Source organism: Chinchilla lanigera, unplaced genomic scaffold, assembly GCF_000276665.1.
Source record: "Chinchilla lanigera isolate Chin_1 unplaced genomic scaffold, ChiLan1.0 scaffold00097, whole genome shotgun sequence".
Classification (NCBI taxonomy): Eukaryota; Metazoa; Chordata; class Mammalia; order Rodentia; family Chinchillidae; genus Chinchilla; species Chinchilla lanigera.
The window spans coordinates 3,194,725-3,214,384 of record NW_004955498.1 but is presented as its reverse complement, the minus strand read 5'-3'; positions in this window follow the sequence as shown (position 1 = coordinate 3,214,384).

Here is a 19,660-nt window from a genome sequence, read left to right as displayed (position 1 = left end):
GGGTCACAGGCCTTAGCAAGAGCTCTTCCAAGAGAGAGCAGTGTATGAAACTCTGTGAGTGAAACCAAATTTGTAGTCAAGATGCCAGGAATTTACAGGTGCCAAGTTCAGTACACGGGTTTTCATTTTAAAGAAAAGAAAGAACTGAGTGGACCCAGCCCAAGCAAAAGGCCTTGTGGGCTGCAACTTGAATGTCCATAGGGCCAGGCCTGCCGAGCCGTGTATTGTGCACATCTCACCACACCCTGCCCTGGCTGCTGGATGTGGACCAATGGGAGTTAGTGTGTGCCGTGCTGAGACTCAGTCTTGTCTTGCTGTAATTCCAGTCTGTCCCCATTCCTCCCTTTTGCAATGGGAATGATGACCATGTGGCCCTGTATTTTGGAAGCATTGTACCTTCTTTTTGGTTTTTGTGGGAGATCAGAGTTAGCATGGGTTCTAAGGGGAAGATTTTGGATTTGGAATTTTATACAAGCATGGAACTGTTCTACCTCTGGCCACTCTTAGAGTGGACTATCTGCACTTTGAGTAAAGAGATGCACATGAGTTTCTTAGGGGTCAGGAGAGAACGATATTGTATAAATTTGAGGACTCCCTGAAATCATGCTGTTTGGTTGTGGAGCCTGGTAGGAAGGAGAAATTGTGTGCTCCTCTCTCACACCTGCTTCTCCCACCTTCTGCCATCTGTTGTGCTACAGAGGCAAAGAAGTATCCACTGCATTCTAGGAAACCGTGAGGCAAAACCCACCTTTTCTCCATTGAATGACAGCTGATTGTTATTTCCTCACAGACTCAGAATATCAAAAAGATAATTCCTAATATTTGGATATAGACATTGATAGATACACTAAAAATTGCTGTTTACTTCTATGCGTAAGTCCGTCCAGTTATTTTGGAACCAGTCTTTATGAGACAGTCGCTTCTCTCCCATAATCTTGATTGTCCATATATAACTGTTCATTTTCCTGGGTTGAGTTTAGCAGAGCAAATCTGGAGGCTTTTGCTAGACTGAAAAATGTTCAGACACTTGTCATGGAGAGAAAGATACCAGGAAATCGAGTGAACATTGAACCACCCAGGACTACAATACAAGGGGAATTAGTGGAAATTCCCTTTCTAATACCTGGTTCATAGAATGTGAATCCACTCACAGAAGGACTTTTCTCTCCGTGGCCCTCCTTGTAAGGCTCCTACCTTGGCCTCAGGCCACACCCTTTCAAATGAAGCACCTTTCCGTCCCTGTCCACCTTCTTCCTCCAAGCCTGTCCCCTTCTGTGATCTCTGTTTCCTTTCAGGTGCCCACCAGAATGAGCACAGTGAAAAAACCCCTACAAAGAGTCTTTCAGGAATAAACCTTCCCCCAAGAAAGCCCTCCTCCAAGCAAACCTAACAAAGGGGTAGGTTCACCACGTTTATGCCATTTCCAACAGCCTGTAGGAAAACACTATGAGAATGAGCCGGATCAGGATGTGAGTTCTGTGACCTGAAATGAAGTCATGGGTAGACTGGAACATGAGCCCAGAGAGCTTAGCACTGTTCAGGGAATCTCCAGAGCTCAGGCCCTCGGAAAAATTGGAAAAATGTAGACCGTGAGTTTTACTCCAACTGGTGCACAAGCATGATGAGAAAAATCTAACCCCTTGTGAGGAGGAGTGTGTGTCTTCTCCAATCTTGATGTGATTTTGAAGGGAAGAGTTAAGTGTATGAGCAGGGACAGTGGTGGGTTCTGTAGGATTGGTGTCCACAGAGAGATGTCCTTGGCAGCAGATGTGGCAGGGAAGGCCTGGCTCAGGCCTGAGTACTAAAGACACTTTCTCCCTGAACAGTTGTCTCTCAGGTGAAGAGGATGTTGTTCCTCTGCTTCAGTGCCCTGATTTCTACTGCCCTGAGGAGAAGTGGGATGTTTGACTGCAGAGTCCCTCCAACGAAAAGCACAGAGGGCTATTCCCTCCACACTTACCTCTCAGTGGATTTGATCCTGGATGCATTCCATTCACTGAAGCATTTCTAGAGCTATCTCACTGTCTTGATGGCCGTTAGATCATAATACTTGAAACAAAGTGAGACAGTTCCTCCAACTTTACTCTATGTTTCATTCTAATCTTTGGTTGTTCTAGGTGTTTTCAATTTCTATATGAATTTCATCAGTGGCATCTCAATGTCTGCATAATATCTTGGAAATTTGATTGGTAGGACGTTGAATCTATGAAGGTATTTGGAAGAAGTTATTTTGTAAACTTATTAAACTCGATAGTTACTACACAAAGTCTTTATCTTTATGTATTAAGATTCCCATTATGTCATCATTTTGATGTATTATGTTTCTAAAGGCATATCATTTCATTATCTTTTGTCAGATTTATCTTTTTTAACTTGTACTACTTCATTTTAATTTCTATTTGCTTTTTTGGTTAATATAATAATGCCGCATGATGAACTGGTATTCTATGACAGTGCTAAACACAATTATTTTGTTTGCATTTTGTTAGCTTATAAAATGTTGCTGATTAAGAATTTTATTATTGTAAATATGAAGCTTACTTTTTCCAATCTGCGATTTGATATAAAATATTATATTGGATATAAACTTAAGGAAAATTTCCAATAATTTCTCACTCCTTGCCTTGCTCTGTAACAACTTCAGTCTTAGGGTATATACTCTGTAAGCTTGTGTGAAAACCAGGTTCTTCAAACTGCTTCTTAGAAGCAAAGATCTTCAAAATTTGTAGCACAAGAATACCTACCCCATTTCTCCTAAGCTATAAAGTCCATGTCTGGGCTCTGCATGTATTTGGAAAAATAGACTCCAAAGATATTGGACAAAGCTCAGGTACCCATTGAAAATTATCCATTCTCAGATGTCTTAATTGGCTGATACAAGTGATTTCATGAATAAGCACACACAAGTAGTGAAAACTAAGGGAGTACTAGGAAGAGGAGGTGAGACAGAAATTTACTTGGTATAAGTGAGGAAGTGAATCGATATCCTGGGGCATAGAAATTCAAAGGTGGGAAGTGAGATGATCCTCCTCTCCAAATAGACCTAGACGCTGCCATAGATGGGTTTCACATAAGTCACAAAAGATATAGGCTATAGGAGTAGAAGGAGAACACAAAATGTAAAAAGTGACTCGTGTGTCTGTGGGAAAGTATAGAGAAAAGAGTAGGACTCTCCCTCACAATCCAGAAAAATGAGGCTTTGGCAGATGAACAGCATGGGTGGGTCAGTTAGGAAGTCTACTTAGGAGTGAAAAGAAAATCCTTTTTTCAACCAAACCATCTACACCTTCCCAATAGACCCCAGTTCTGAATGGTGTATACTGCGGAGGACATGGGATATATTAGCCTCTGGTTCCAGGATGAGATGGGCTGGGGTGTGGTTTTATGACCCTAAAAACAACAAGGGATGACACTCAGTCCTGGGAGAAGTATGTAAAAATGTTCAGAAGGTCTTGGTAAGGCCACAAGGAGCCTTAGACACTTCAGGGATGCAAGAAAAATCATGAGTTAATGGAGTAGATATTTAGCTACCCTGAAGAACACAAGTGACTACTAAGTTCAAGACCTGGTCTACACACAAAGTGTATACCCCACACAAGCACCCTCTGTTGTTCCGCAAAAATCCTCCCACTAAGACTCCTCCATTAATCTCAGACCGTGCCCTACTCATGCAGCCTCTGTTCCCATCATTTTGTCACATTCTTTCCCCGAACCTATGCCCTGCTGTGACCTCCCTGTGTCACTTCAGGTGCACGACAGAATAAGGAAACTGCAAAGACCCTTCACATGGGGCTTAGGAAAATGGCCTACCCCAGAGCACCCATCCCTTCAAACAATCCTGAAGAACGGAGACTGACAGCACTTTCCAGGCATTACAGCAGCTGAAGGAGAAACACAGTCAAGATGATCTAGAACAAGACCAGCGGAGTGTGTGGAACTGCACCCTGTGGAGGAAAGACCTGCACAGCCAGGGATGTGAGTGAGGCCAGAGACCTTATAACACTCCGTGGAGTTTCCACAGGTCAGGCTGTTGGGACATAGTCCACTGTACAGGCAGTAAATTTTTGTCCTAGCTGGCACACAAGTGTGAGGGAAATTAATTCAATAGCAAGAGATATCTTTGTGCCTCTTCCTTGCTTGTCTCAGGGAGGGGGAGGGAATAGATGTGTTTCAGAAGTGAAAGACCTACTGGTAGGTAATGCAAGTAGGAGTTCCAAATTTCAGTCCTATGGACACGGATGTGACAAATAAAGAATGGCTCAGGCCTGATAACAGAAGACAAAATTCTCCATCAGATTTCATACCTTCGCCCAAAAGAGGATTGTGTTTCCTTTTGTGTGTGCAGGGTCTGGTCCCTAGTTAGAAACAGAACTTAGAGGTGGAGTGCAAGAGAAACTCCCAGGAAAAGCACAGAGTGTAATTCCTTCTTCACCCACATCGTGGTGCCATTTGTTGCTTCCACCTTATGATGTAGGCAACTCAAGGCCTTCAGAATAACTAGACCTTTCCAACTAAAGACACCAACAGTACTCTAAAGCACTACAATTGTGATAATTGGCCTCCAAAACACAGCACTGCTTTCGCCACCTCCTCAGATGGGATGCGGGGTAGGACAGGGCAGTGGGAGTGATTCACCCTTGCTGTGCACGAGAAAAGGGAACCACTCTTTGTAAACGAGGGTTGTGACTCAACTTTTCATTTTAGAGAACTATATATTTACATGCCGTTGTGAGAAATGCAATTATAAGAACCATTAGCCCCACTGTCAGTGGTCGAATATTGAAATATTACTGTGGTCCAATATCTCAAATGGATATCATTATTGATGCAGCCAAAATGTCTCCTACCTCCAGAAATTTAAGGACCCCTTCTACTTCTGTTTTGGGAACAGATGACTTCCTTCTCATCCATAACCTTATCATTCTTGGAAACCCAAGTCTGTTATGCCTTTATATAATTTGATCATTTCAGCGATGATATACAATGGATTCACAAGGTCTTGTTAGGTTTGGTATTGTTCTTTAAAATGACATAATTATCTGGAGATTTACAAAACGTTCTCTACACATGAAGTATCTACTCCTTTTTAATTCTGAGTAGTATTCCAAAGGATAGATCTACCAAGCATTTTGTTTCTTTTTTAGACATTATTCCATCTAAGGACCTCTAGGATATTTGCTTCCTGTCTCTTGCTTTTCGAAATGGAGCTGTACCAAATACACTCACACTGATTTAGGGCAAACATAGCTTTTTGCTTCTCTAAGATAAATGCACAGGGTCCTATTTGTTGGGATGTACAATGACTGCAGGTTGTATTTTATTTTAAAATGACATTATTATTTGAAAAATTGAGAAATATAGCAAACTGAGCTGGTACCATACAGTTCCTCTATACAGCATATCCTTACACAAAGTTTCCTATATAATTAATGTCTTGCCATGAATCTGATAGCATTTGAGAATTCATAGTTGCCTCCAGGATCATCCAATCAAAGAAGTTTCCTAAATATCAATACTGACACAGTATTTTTAAATAACATGTATAGTTTACATAGAGATCAACATTTTGTGTTGTGTGGCTGGTTCTATGGGTTTTGACAAATATGTAACACTGTGAATTCACTGCTACAGAATCACACAGAATAGGTGCAGTGCCTTAACCTCTCCCATTCTTAACTTGAAACTTGAGAGTTAAAAATTATGCATCCCTCTCTTGCTGTTGCCAAAGCCATCTTCGTCTCTACAGTTTCCCCTTTTCAGGATGCTTCAGTGTTGAAATCACACAGGGTGTAGGCCATGCACACTCATTTCCTCGGGCAGGTAACATGCAGGTTTTCCACCACTTGATACCTCCTTTCCTCATACTGAACATATTTCTTTGTATGGAAGAACCACGATTGTGAACTCATTCATTTCTTGAAGACTGCTTCATGCATCCGGGTCATGGCAATTATGAATAGAGTGATTTCAACAATAAGAACAGGCTTCCTAGCAGAGAGGGATGCAGTTCAGTCAAAAATCCTACCTCCTTCCTGTTCACCTAGCACCAGAGGGTAACAGGAAATGAGGGTTGAGGGCAGCAGAGCTCTGGGGCGGGGATGATGTATTTTGGAGAACATTAGGAGTCCCATGAGTGCATTCTGTGATGATGGACCAAAGTCAAGGATCTCTTCATTTTCTTCCAGCTGGATATGCTTAGCCGCAGCACATGGAAATCCTCCCCTCTCCTGCCCAGCGTGCTTTTCTGAAGGTGCAGGCTCCAAGCTTCATGTCGTCCTTCTATGTATGAAAAATAGAAGGACTGCTCTAATGAGCTCGTGAAAAGCATGAGAGAACTGTGATGTTTCCTCCCTTTATCCATTGTGCATCCCAGAAACATTCTCTTTGTATGCAAAGAAACTATGTATTCATGAAATCATACATTGATTATCCATTAATTTCCAACATACACAGCATCCCTTGCAAAATGTGAGAGGCAGAGCTGAATATACATCTGACCATTGTTCAGATTCAGAAAGCATGTGTGAAGCCAGTATCAGGGTACAACATGTAAACATAATTGATGAATTGTTTGAGTCTCCATGTGGGAAACTTGAGAGTTAAAAATTATCTTTATCTGCATTTGATCTTTGATCCACTTTAACTTTTGTTATCTGTGCTTTTTTGGTCTTGTCCATGAAAGTTCCAGTGTCCCCAAGTTCCAGTGTCCTTTGCCAGTTCCAGTGTCCTCAAGCATTTTCCATCTATTTTCTTCCACTGGCTCCATAGTTTCTGGTGCAGTTTTAGGATTTCATGTATTTTGAATTGATAATTAGTTAATCTCGCAAGTAGGAGGCTCTGTTTATTCACCTGCATTTGGATATCCAGTTTCCCAAAACTATATATAAAAAGTCCTATCCTGTTTTCCCTGTTTAGTATTACAAGGAAAGAAAATATTGCCATTGTGAAAATATAGGAAAGAAGGTTCAGTTTTATTCAGAGTTTCTGAGGATTCAACCCATGGTCAGTAGGCATAGCTTCAGTGCCTGTGCTGAGCCAGTATATTAGGGTGGGGGCATGTTCTGGATGGAGTTCTTCACCTCACAGCCGGCTGGGAAGCAGGGAGAGACACAAACAGATGAGTGTCCCACAGTCTCCTGCAAGGGCTCTTCTCCAGTGACCTAAGACATAGAGTAGCTCCCATCTCTGAAGTTTCCATGGCTGTCAATGACCCCACAGCTTGCGGACCATTCCTTGAACACATGAGCCTGTGGTAACACATGAGCCTGTGGTAAAACATGAGCCTGTGGAGACACTTGTGCAAACCATAGAAGAGGGGTTGGATGGAGTTAGGAGGCAAATCAAAAACATTGTTATTTTGACTCCTCCCCCATTGAAGATGGACAAGAAAGCCTCAGTTATGAGACCAACTATATTCTGTTAACAGAACCAGACAAAAACATTACAAAAAAATTTTAAAAGCAATTCAAAGTGCTTATGTATATAGACTTAAAAATAATTAGCAAAATAGCAACAAATGAAATGCATTATGTGAAAGGGATAATCCTGATCTACTGGGATTTGAGCTAGTAATAGGAAGTTGACTAAGTATATAAAATTCAACCAATGCAACTCTTCATAAAAAAGAAAAAACTTCGGAGCTCAGTGGATGTAGAAAAATAATCTGACAGAAATCAATATTCAAACCCATGACAAATAAAATATTTTAGCAAATTAGAAATAGAAAGGAAGAACAACAAGAAAAGAAAGCCTTGGTCAGCAGAAATTCTACCCAGCAGAAGAGACGGGCACAATGTAGAAGCGTTCTCCTTTATGTACAAGAAGAGAAACTGAAGGTCATAATGCATGTTAAATTATGGAGAGTGGAAATGCATTGGAAAGGTGTTTGCAGTTCCACAATGAATAAGAATGCACTATTGAGTCAAGCCGAATGGAGGGAATAGGTATTTTTATGAAACTATGGGAGAAGATAATAAAGATAAAGAAAACTGTGTTGCATTTTAATAGACAAAAGAAAATTCATGAGGGAGACACACTGAACAATCAAGACAGGATGAGCAGAGTGGTTGATTCTTGCCAGCCTCTGTCACTGACAGCATCAGTGCTACACAGCAGCCTGATATGTGGAGCAGCCATGGTGGAAGGAATGCAGGGTCTGTATGAGGTCACCAGCATGGGATCCAGGTCATCAAGGTTTATCCAGTTATTGCTGCTGCAAAATATTTACCCTGCCAAGCACAAGGACCACTGATAAACTCCTAATATGACAGTAATCCTGATGAAGTCAACCCAGCCGTATTTGAATGATTATGTCCCCTTGTAAAGCCTTTTCCAGATTGCACATTGCACATGTGTCAATATGGGTTTGACTCCATTGTTTGTAGTGATTCATCAGGCACCACTAACAGAATTCTTCAAGGGAGTGGATTTATGAATTCAGGATATTTTGTGTGATATCTTGAGTCCCTGTACCACATAAAGGAAGGCAGATCCACAGGGGACACAGGACAGAACATCCAAAGTTGCTGTCTCATATCCAACCACAGAGGAGCTGCTGGTCCTCATGAGCAATGAGGTAAGTGCTCCAAAGAGAAAATGACTTGAAAATTAGAAAGTGGAAACCTGTAAAAATGGGTTGTTATCTTCCTCAGTGAAATACAAACGAGATGTATCAGGGCTGGGGATCTAGCTCTAGCTCAGTGGCACAATTGCTTGCCTAGCAAGCTCAAGGTCCTGAGTTCGATCTCCAGTACAAAAAAACCCCCAAACAACAACAACAAAACAAAACCCTAGATGTATTATCTTCATGTGCCAGCTATAAGTAGAAGACAGGATACAATAACCAAAGCTTGGAGTGGCCCCACTTCTAATCACTCTCTGTGTCCTCCATGGGGGTTTGAATCTCCTGCCCCATGGGTCTATATTCGGAACTTCTCCACCTGTGCTTTGAAATAAGATTTAACTATTTGAAAATATATGATGTTTACAAATTATATGTAAAATTACATTAAAATTGTAGCTCCTCAGTAACACTAGACACATTTCAGCATCAAATGGCAACATGTGGTGGATGGGTCCCGTACTGTACAGTGTTAGATAAAAGCATTTACTGCTTAAGTATCCTTCCACCTAGAGGAACACTGAGATTCCTAGTGAGCTTTATGCTTTAGCGCTCACCTAAGCGCATCTTTTCAGTGTGCAGATGAATCCATACAACAGTGAGCATGGCACACGCAAGACCAACGCTGCTGGAAGGAGCTGCCTTCTCTAACTTCACCTGTGGGTTTTCTAGTCCTTCTGGGTTGTTTCCCGCCGGAACATACAGGAGTCACAATCCTATGAAATAAACGGCCTGCTCCTTCATGAGAAGGCAGTGAAGCTCTTATATACCAGAAAGAGAGAGATATCCAGATGATCACCTTGAATATATCTTGGCAATCCCCTGCCTGTTTTCCATGGTACATGGGCAAAGTCACTCTTCATAGCCTGGAAAAAACATCCATATCAGAGTCTCAAAATCCTGAGGGATTAAGATCTGTGTTACACCAATCTCTGAGCTACTGTGACTTACACTGACAAATGACACAATACAATTTACTAAATTTTTAGTTTTAGAGATAAGGAACTTATCTAAACTTCTTTTCCTTCTGTTCATACCCCTTCCTGTCTTCAGCCCAAAAGAAGTGACAGAATACGCAGATACCAGCAACTCCAGGAGCCTGGCCTCCAGCTTAGAGGAGGACGAGGTGAGGAATCCTGGAAGAGATATGGCAGGTGTGGAGATCCACATCATCTGCCTGTGCCTTCCCTCCCCTCTGTTCCTACTTATGAAAAGCCCTTACCTCGCTGTATGAGGTGTGATAGCCATTTGTGGCAAATTCATCTTTTCTTCTCCCTGGAGGTCACCTTAGATATATTCTTTTTTCTTTCTTGCTGAAATATATAGCCTCCTTTGAATTTGGTCATGTGCGAATAAATGAAACTCAGTGTAGTAACTGTTGTCCCCTTTAGCACTGTCAAGAAGAGCACAGAGGCTGGCTAAGACTGAGTGATCCCTGGAAGGGCAGTAGACTAGGCATGTGCGTTAGGAACCAAAGATAATAGAGGGCACAGTATTTGTACACTATCCTTTGTCATGAGAACTATTTTAGGAAAAAAACCAACTGCACTCATTGGGGAGTAGCTTTCTGAGGATGTGAACTTTCCTGCTGTGAAATGAGCAGTTTGAAATTCGCAGAAGTGTCTGTCAGTTAAGGCTCATATCTGCACTGACTGGCTGTGCAGTGCCTGCTCTCAGCCCAGTTTTCAAACCTGAGTCTGTGTAATGGTCTCCTTGGAATGAGAAGCATGTTCATCATATATTTCTGTTCGATGAACACCTGTACTTCTCTGAAATCATGCAGTAAAAACTGCCTAAAAACTTTTACAAAGAAACTGCAAATACGTATTCTGCATGTTACTTCCAGCACTGGGTCCTGTCTTGGGCTGAGCAGGTGCTGGTAGGTACACAGAACTCACAAGGCTCCAAATTGGGCAGGTGGAGGGTGGACCAATGGAGCATAGAAACAGGACACGGATACCTCAGTCAGCACAGGAATTTGGGTGATTTGGGTCCCCATCTGCCACTCACCCTGGGGAGGACATCAGAACTGTCATGGGATTAACAGGTAAATCTCAAGTAGCCTTAAGAGTGTGGGTGGTATGAAGGAAACCCTGCAGTCAGTTCTGTGGGGTGATTTCTACACAGGGTCTTCAAGGTAAGAAGCAACTTGCTCCTGTCAAAGAGAGCAAACATAAATGGCTGAACATCCGCAGCATGGATGCAGAGAGATCTGTGTACCGTGTGACCATGCTATATTATTCCAGGACTCCTGCAGTGTCTCCTATGGACATGCTGCTACAACTAAGTAAAGCGTCTGTTAATGTTTCACATTCCTTGAGGCATAGTCCTCAAGAATTGGAACTTTTCTGCCATGAAATGAGCAGTTTGTACTTCTTCCTAGAATGATCATCTATGGACCCTTCCTAATTACAAGTGGACTATAATGCTGACCTGTATAAGAAAGCAGGAAAGACAAGCGGTGTATGGAGAAGGACCCGTAGTGTCAGCGTACGTGATCACTTACTGGGTGCTCAACCAGTAGCAACAAGTAGGATTTTTAAGATAAATTTCTTATCCCATATTGGAAGAGTTTCTCAGAAGTTGTGATAATTGTGGAAATTCTCCATCTCTTTGAAGTGTTACCTACTATGGGACAGATGCTTCAGATACAGAATCAATCTCATTTCCATATTATTCTAAAACAGCAGAAGGAGTCCTTGTTCTTTACTCATTAGCACTTGCTTTTCTTCCTTTCACAATAACCTCCAATCATAGCAAGATGAGAAATTTCTCCTGTCTTTGGATTCACAGACGTCTCCTACCTGTGTGTTGATCCTACTACACCCAATATGATTGTCATTTTCTGAGTATCAGAACTAGTGTCACTCAGTATACTGAAAACCATTGCTTCCCTGTGGGGAGGGTCACAGACCAGAGACTGCAGAAGGAAGGTGTTTTTTATTTTATTTTCAGATCAACAAAGAAGCATTCAGCACATACTCAGAGGTCTTCAGAATTTGGAAGAATTCAGCTCTCGCAGATTTTTTTTCTTCATCTGTGGTGATATGTATGGTCCTGCCTCACCCAAGACTTGTGAGGGAGCTGTGGGTTTTGACCAACATCGTAAGCTCCTGCACCTGCACCTGTATTCTGTATACATTTTCTACTAATTCATTCCATTTGAATCCACCAAAAATATCAATATTGTCTCAAAAACCTTTCTAGTTTACGTACTGACACAAAGAATAGATTATGCTGCATGTCAAAGTACTTGTCAACCCTCGGGGAAAGTTTGCGAATGAGTTATTTTGCTGGTCTGGCAGACAACATGGCATCTAAACATGTCACTCCAAAGTTTTCCTTCATGTGAGAAAGGCTGTTCCCAGGTTTAGCAAAGTGACAGACAGGGCCTTCGACATGACGTGGTCCAGGGCAGGTGATTGTGGCCAGTTCCCTTGGGAGTACGTGCAGACATTGCCTGCTCAGTTTTCAATTCTTTTTTTCTTTTTCTTTTTTTTTTTTTTTTCGTACTAGGAATCAAACTCACAACCTCACACTTAGCAGGTATGCTCTATGCCACTGAGCTGAATCCCCTGCCTCTCGAATTCTTAATTCAGGACAGAATTCAGTGACTTGGACATAGTGTATTTCTACACTTTGGGAGATATTATTTTTATTTTTCTGTCTACAGAACTAAATTCAGAATCACTGTTGGGTTCAGTTTGGGACAAAATGGAACTGGGTGTCCTCACATTAAGTCTGCTCCTGACATTCTCATTTACCACACAAGGATCCTGAGAATTTCCCATGCTTATTAGGTATCACATTCTTTATCTATAAAATTGGTTTGACACATGTTTTTTGTTATAGGTCCAGTGGAATATAATAAGTATGTTAAAATGCCTGACTGGATTTCTGATACATATTGAATAATTGGTAATAAGCAGGTAGTTCTAGTGTTACTGTAACCTCGGTGCTATTGCTTGCCTATAGATGTCCCACCAAAGCCTCAGTTATGGCATTTCCAGAGGTGGCTAGATCTAAAATGTGCGATGCTGGAACTGATCCATGGTGCAATGCTAGATAGGTTCAAGGGCACTAGGATTAAGGGTGTGAGTGCTATTCACCCTAAGAAGTCTGGATAAGATAAAAGGGATAGACAGATGCTGTTTAAGCCCCTTGCTGCTTTTCCTGTCTTTGCGTGTGATGAACTGTTTCTTCACTGCAATGTCCTCTGCCATGTGCCACTCTGTCTTGGAGCCAACTATGGACTGAACCCTATATGAAATGTAAGATTAATGAATCTTTCCTCCTTCAACTTGTGGGTGTCAGATATATATTTTGTCTCAGCAAGGACAAAATTAACTAAAACAGAATGTGATAGGGCAACAGTGGAGTCATCGTTATGGCTGTACCTAACCATTTTTAGAAGACTTTGGAGGTGGCTTGTGGGAAGGGAAAGAGTTTGGAAAGCTACAGGTTGAAAACATAGAGCTCAAACACGTTAGTTGGTACTTGATGGGATAGTATGTTCAGAGCTTGGAAGACTAGAAGGGTGATAGAAATGTTACTGGTAAAGACCAGGCCCAGGAGAATTCTGCTGGGAAGGACTGCATTGGCTGTTGGACTCCAGATGATGTGTGTTATGCCCTGGCATAGTTTATCTATTTTTTGCTCCTGTGCTGACACTTTGCCTGAGTCTGAAATTAAGGCAGGCAGACTAATGAATCTGGCAGAAGAAATTTCAAGGTAGTCTAATGTTGAGGCCATAGCATGGCCATTGTTGCGGGCTTTTCGCCAGATTTACATTGAGGTTTAAGAGCAAAACGCCAGCAGAACGATTTAAAACATTTAGGTTTGGCCAAAAGTAAGCTCCAGTAAAGCTGTAGACTGCAAAGACAGAGCAGAGGTGATCCTGAGTGCGGAGAAAGAAGAGAACAGGAAAGATGGCCTGAGCACAACACAAGAAGAACTCCAAGAAGTCCTCCAACAGGACTCCACCCTCTGCAGCCTCAAAATTGCAAAAGTGAAAGCCTGCTTTGAGAGGACAGCCCCAGGCTTGCCAGCCCTTCTCTCCTCCTCCCCTCTGGCTCTCCAGGTCCCCAGCTCAGGGTGCAGCAGAGGCAGATGGGGATGTGGCAGGACTCTATCTCACATTCATGATACCAGCTTTTACCTCAGGAAAGTACAATCATAGAAGAAAGAATGGAAAAGAAAAACTGAATGTAAAACCTAGGAAATAATAATGACAAGAGCTGAAAACTTGGAAGTTGAATACAAAAAGGTAGGAAATAACAGTAAAGGAAGAAAACTCTTTCTATCTAAAATTGTTAACTGGTGTAAGTCTTTTATCAGATTAACTAGGTAAAGAGCAAAGCCTCATTTTCTGTACCAGAAACGAATGGTGAGGAATCCCTACAGATACTGCAAACACTGAACAGCCTATTTGGGACTCACACGGAGAACTTTGTGCCCATCAAATTGAAAGCTTTGATAAAATGGACAAATTCCATGGAAGAAACAAGCTCAAAAGTATCACTTAAGAAGAAAGAAATAACTTAAATATTCTACTTCTATTAAAGAAATGAAATTAACAATGAAATACATCCTATGACAGAAACTTCCAAGGATACGTGATCTAAACGCTGAAGTCTTTGGATCATTATAGGGAGAGACCATACTCATTCCATCATACAAACTGCTCTTGAAAATAGAAGAAGTGGCCAGACATGGTAGACCGTGCCTGTAAACTCTGCATTAAGGAGGCTGAGGCAGGATTGCCAATAGTTTGAGGCCAGCCTGGAATACATAGTGAGTGCCAGGCAACCTGAACTACATAGTGAGGCCCTGTCTCAAAACATCCAAAGAATAGAAGAGGTGGAAATACTTATAAATTTAATTTTATGAGGTCAGCATTGATTGGATTTCCAAGAGTGGACAAAGGCAATGCAGCAAGCTACAGATAGTATCACCTGTGAAGAGAAATGTTAAGGTTCTCCACAGCATATTATCAAACTCCATCAAACAGACTTAAAAAGGATAATCTATCCTAGAATTATACTCTGTAAGGACTAAGTGTTTTTTTTTTCCTGGAATAGCAAGGCTGGGTTAACATTAAAATATCAGTCAATGTAACATAATAAAGAAGAAAACCATACTGACTGACATATCAATTTGTGCAGGAAAAGCATCTAATGAAAACCAACAGAATTTAGGGTTATTAAAAATCTCTGCATGCCAGTAATAAAAAGTAACTGTCAGAACCTAAGAATCGAGCAATCTATGCAATCTCAACTCTACTAGCATACTTACAAATATTGTAGAAAAATATTTCTCTTCTTTGGCAAGAAAAATCAGGATATTTTTTTCACCAGTCCTGTTCAACACACATTGAAAAGGAAGATATGAAACTATCTTTATTATCAGAGAGTGACTGTCTAAGTTAGAAAATTCAATGAAGTCTAACGTAGCTGTTTAATTCTGTCAGCAAAAAATGTCACAGTCATAGTACATAAAAAATTGTGAATGCCTGTAATCCGAGAGTCTCACTACATATTTCAGGCTGGTCTTGATCTCACTATGTAGCCCACATTGGTGTTAAACTTATGGTGATCCTCTTGCTTACATTCTTTATTTTCTTTTTTGGTGATGAGGTTTGAGTGCAGGGCCTCGCAGATGTTTAAGATGGTCTCTACCACTGAGATGCACGCTTAGTTCCATGATATCTCAAATTATATACAAGAAGTAGCTCATACTGGATCACAGATCTAAGTGAAAAGCATAATACTATGACATTTGGTATAATACCCATTAAAATGATCTGTGTTGCTTCAGAATAGGAGATTTTTAAAGACACAATGCAAAAATCATGGTTTCTAATATAGAATCATAATGAGTTGAGAGTGTTATAATTTTAAAACAGTCCATGTAAAAGAAAATGTTGTAATAATGAAAATATAAACCATAGACTTGTATTTCAAGAATACATACCTAGTATCTATCAAGAGTATATCAAGAACTCTCAAGTTCAACAATAAGAGAAAACAGTCTATTCTGAATAATGGATAGAACATTTGAACAGTCACTTCATCACAAAGTCATGATGGACCAGAAAGATATAGAAGACCTGTAGAGGGCTGAGGATTTAGCTCAGTGGCACAGCACCTGCCTGGCAAGTGCAAGGTCATGAGTTCAATTCTTGGTACCGGAAGAAAAACCAAAAACAGACAAAAATGGAGACCTGTATAGTAAGACAAGCAAGCACACAGGAAGGCACTCAGCAGTATTAGCTATTCTAGAGATGCAACTTTAGCCACAATAGAAAGTCTAGGATAGAGTGCAGTGATAGTGCACATGCATGGCGTGCCCTGGATTCAATCCCCACCACCAGAAGAAAAAAGAAAAGACCTGATGGTGTAACATGATGTATCCAGTATAAAAACTGATATTCAAAAATTAACAACAAAGGAAAACCTAAAAAGCCAAGTGCTGGTGAGATTGTGGAACTACTGGAAGCCTCGTGCAGGGGTGAGGAGAAGGCAAAATAACACTGCCATTTTGGAACGCACTTTGGCAGGGGTTTCGATAGACTTACGTGTGCTTGTCAGATGACCCAGCAATGCTACTGCTAGGTATTTTCCAACTGAAACAGAAACACATGTTTACAGAGCATGTGGGTGGGTGCATACAATGGTTTTGCCATAAGTGTCAAACTAGAAATGGAGCAAACCCAGACAACTCTCAGCTGAAAAATGGGTCAATAATCTGTGACCCATCCACCTAAAGGAATGGCACTCAGCAAACTAAACACAAAGTACTGGTCTGCACAACAATGTGGTTGCATCACAACTGCATCACGGTCAGGGCAAGCAGCCCCTCTGCAAGGGCCGCACGCTGAGGCTTTCATTCCGATCAGCTGCTGACGATGGAAAAGCTGTAAGGACGCAGAGCTGAGCAGTGGTTGGCAGGTGTTATGTCTGGGCGGGGCAGGAAGTGTGGCTACAAGAGGTAGCACGCAAACACTGCATCTGGGGTAGTGATGAGCCTTGGCTGTGCTCGTGGCGACTGTTCACAGTCACAGTAACCGAACTGTCCAGCAGAAGGGTGAACGGTTTTAAAGGGAAATAAACTTTGACTTGGAAAATCATTAACGGAAAAATTACTCTTGAGTCTATAGTGTGTTAATATGAGTCAGTGTTCTCATTTCTTTAAAAGGAGAACAGAATAAAAGGGCCAAGATGTGGAAGGAGCGTGACCCGTTTGTTTATCTTGGGGCACTGGATCGATTCTAGGTATGGGATACCAATGGCGAGATGGCTGGTAATGATGTGGGTAGCTCATTTGCTACCATAAGGGTGGCACCAGGCAATGTCCTTTTAGGACAGACTGTAATCCTATTTCTTAGGCTGCTCTCCAAGTCTTTCTTTGACTTGGTTTGCCCTCACATTCTTTAAACTTCACCAATTATCATACTTCAGAGTATAGAGGACACTTACAGCAACAAGATCCTTCCCTTGATCCTTGGCCTCTGGCTCAATATCTAGGCTCATCTCCGCTTGGCCAAAACAAGTTCATTCCTTAAAGAAGATGCTGGAGTGCCTTCCTTACCACTTCACCAGTGAGAACAATTTACACCTGATACCAGTGAATCTGACATGTATTTGAAGCTTTATCACCACCTCCTGTTGACCTCATGCTGTTCCAGGGGCATTGTTCACCCTTGCATGATAGCGCAAATATCAGCAAGGCTGACATGTCTGCTTCTCCAGAACCCAGTCTGTGTCAGCAACTTCATCCTGCTAAGGTGCGGCTTTGAGACACCTCAATACAACCACCTGGCATTTGGCATTTGTAATCTCAGGTTTAATGTTCTACAAACCATGTCTGACTTTACCGTAAGGCTCCTCAGGATCCCAGATGATTTTCTAACAAGGATTTAAGATGTGCATTTTGTGGGCAATCAGCTGCCTTGGTCCAGGTTTGGAAGCTGCCGCCTGTAACAAGCTCCTTCATCCATTCCTGGAGGGTGAACAGGTGATCATTTCCTTGTAAAGGGACAAAAAATTGGACTCTTCTGTCCAATTTTTTTTGCTTACCCACTGTGAGCTGCATTATGAGCACATTTTGGTGGAAGTCTAGAGGACGAGGTCTCTTCCACAGGGCTCCCTGAATTCCTCCCCTTGAGTCTGCAAGGAGCAACTCCCATATGAGGATGTCAGTTCTGACACCTCAGGTTTCACAGTCAGAATATGGAATACACAATTCAGTTTGAAATCACAGGCAGAGTTGGTCTCACTTGTCAGGAGCCTGCCCGTCCTGCCTCATTTTGTCATTTGAGACTGCACATTGTTGGGATCCTCGCTCTGGAGATGCTGAGTTCCTTCTCTGCGTCCGCTAAGTTCCCTCAGTCCAAGCTGCAAAGCTCAGTAATCTCCTGCTTGCTCAGTGTGCATGGGGCTGCCCTATGATCCCAGCAGGAGCAGGCCTCCGGGGGTCTCCCTGTCTAGGGACTCAGGAACCCTTTGCTGTGAACAAGGCTCTCACTTTTGCAGACCCTACCCATGGAAGTTAGGGGACCGCATACCTAATGTCCGTGTCTGGTGTTGGAACCTGGGCAGAGATGTCCTGCAAGGGACTCATCTTTAGGTGTGGGCTGGGTTCCCTGCCTCCTCCTTTGTCCTGACCTTGGTTGCTGGCAGAACCAGCTCTACCTGAGTGTGCCCTGTGCAGCACGGTTCTGACCTCCTGGTGTCCTGAGCCCCAGGTGGGGAATGGCTCCCTCCTGGACACCTATCCCCTGTCAAACTCAGTCTTCCTCCTCAGACCAAGGCTCTGACACCCAGGGACATCTAAGGACATTAGGGTTGCAGCAGAGGGTGGAGTTGCCTGACAGGTCAGATCTGGAGTGCAGAGCCCACAACACTAGAAAGTAGGATTATTTTTGGACCCCATACCTGGGGTGGGGCTTCCTCACTCTGCCTTCAGCTTCACTCCATGTCCTACCAGAACCTGGGCCCTCTCAGCAACAAGAACCTCAGGCACAGCACTCACAATAAGGGTCTGATTCCCAAGTCTCTGTGGTGAAAGGGGGCGCTCACCTGAGAATTCTGGGCCAAAGTGTATAGGACCAGCGACAGAGCCATTTCTGAGTTGTTTGGGAATTCTCTGTGTGGCCAGGGGCTATGTAATGCTCCCTCAGTATCTTGCCATCAACCGTAAAAGAGCAAAGGCACTGTTGGGTCTCTAGACTTGGAATGAGGACATCAAAACAAGACTGTGACTCTCAGAAGAGCCAGACATAGACCTGGGGGAGGGGTTTGTGTAAAGGGAGCTGTGAAAGAGGCAGATCTGGAGCACCTGTGGTTCCTCTACCCGGGGAAGGGTATTCCTGGTCCCCACAAGCCCTCACCTCAACCTCCCTGAGCCTGGTCCTATATGTTGCTTTCACCTGGAGCAATAAACTCATAAGAATGGTCTGCTATCCTCTCAGTCTCAAAATGGTGATATTTTTAGGATTCTGCTGCTCAAGGTGCAAGGCAGGCAGCAGAGGTTTTCTTAGAATGTTCTGGGACTCTCTGGTTGGGGCAGGGTTTCCTCAGTCCTCTGTCAGTGCCCGCCTTCACTCATAGGATCCCAGGTCCTCTGTGCTCTACCTGCCTGAAGTCTGGGTTTAGAAAGAGTCTCAGACTCTGCACTGGGGCTCCCTGAGGATAAAGAGGTCACGAAGTGAAAATATTTCTTGGGAGTACAGTGATGACTACAAAGATAATCTGGATTGTTTCAGAATGCTCTCCCTGGGGAAGGGATTCCTCATGCCCCACAGCCCCTCAAAGTGACCCCTACCTGAGCCCAGCAGTCTGCTCCTGTACTTGAAGCAGGGAACTCACAAGAGACCTCACACACCTCTCTGATTGCAAAGTAAGAAGTGATGACCTGAAAGATGGCTGTCATTTCCCTCAGCAGAACACAATCTGGATCTATTCCCCTCCCTGCCAGGAGTAAGCAGAGCACAGATTCCCTGACTGAGAGGAGGAGTGACCCCACTTCTCATCACTCTGT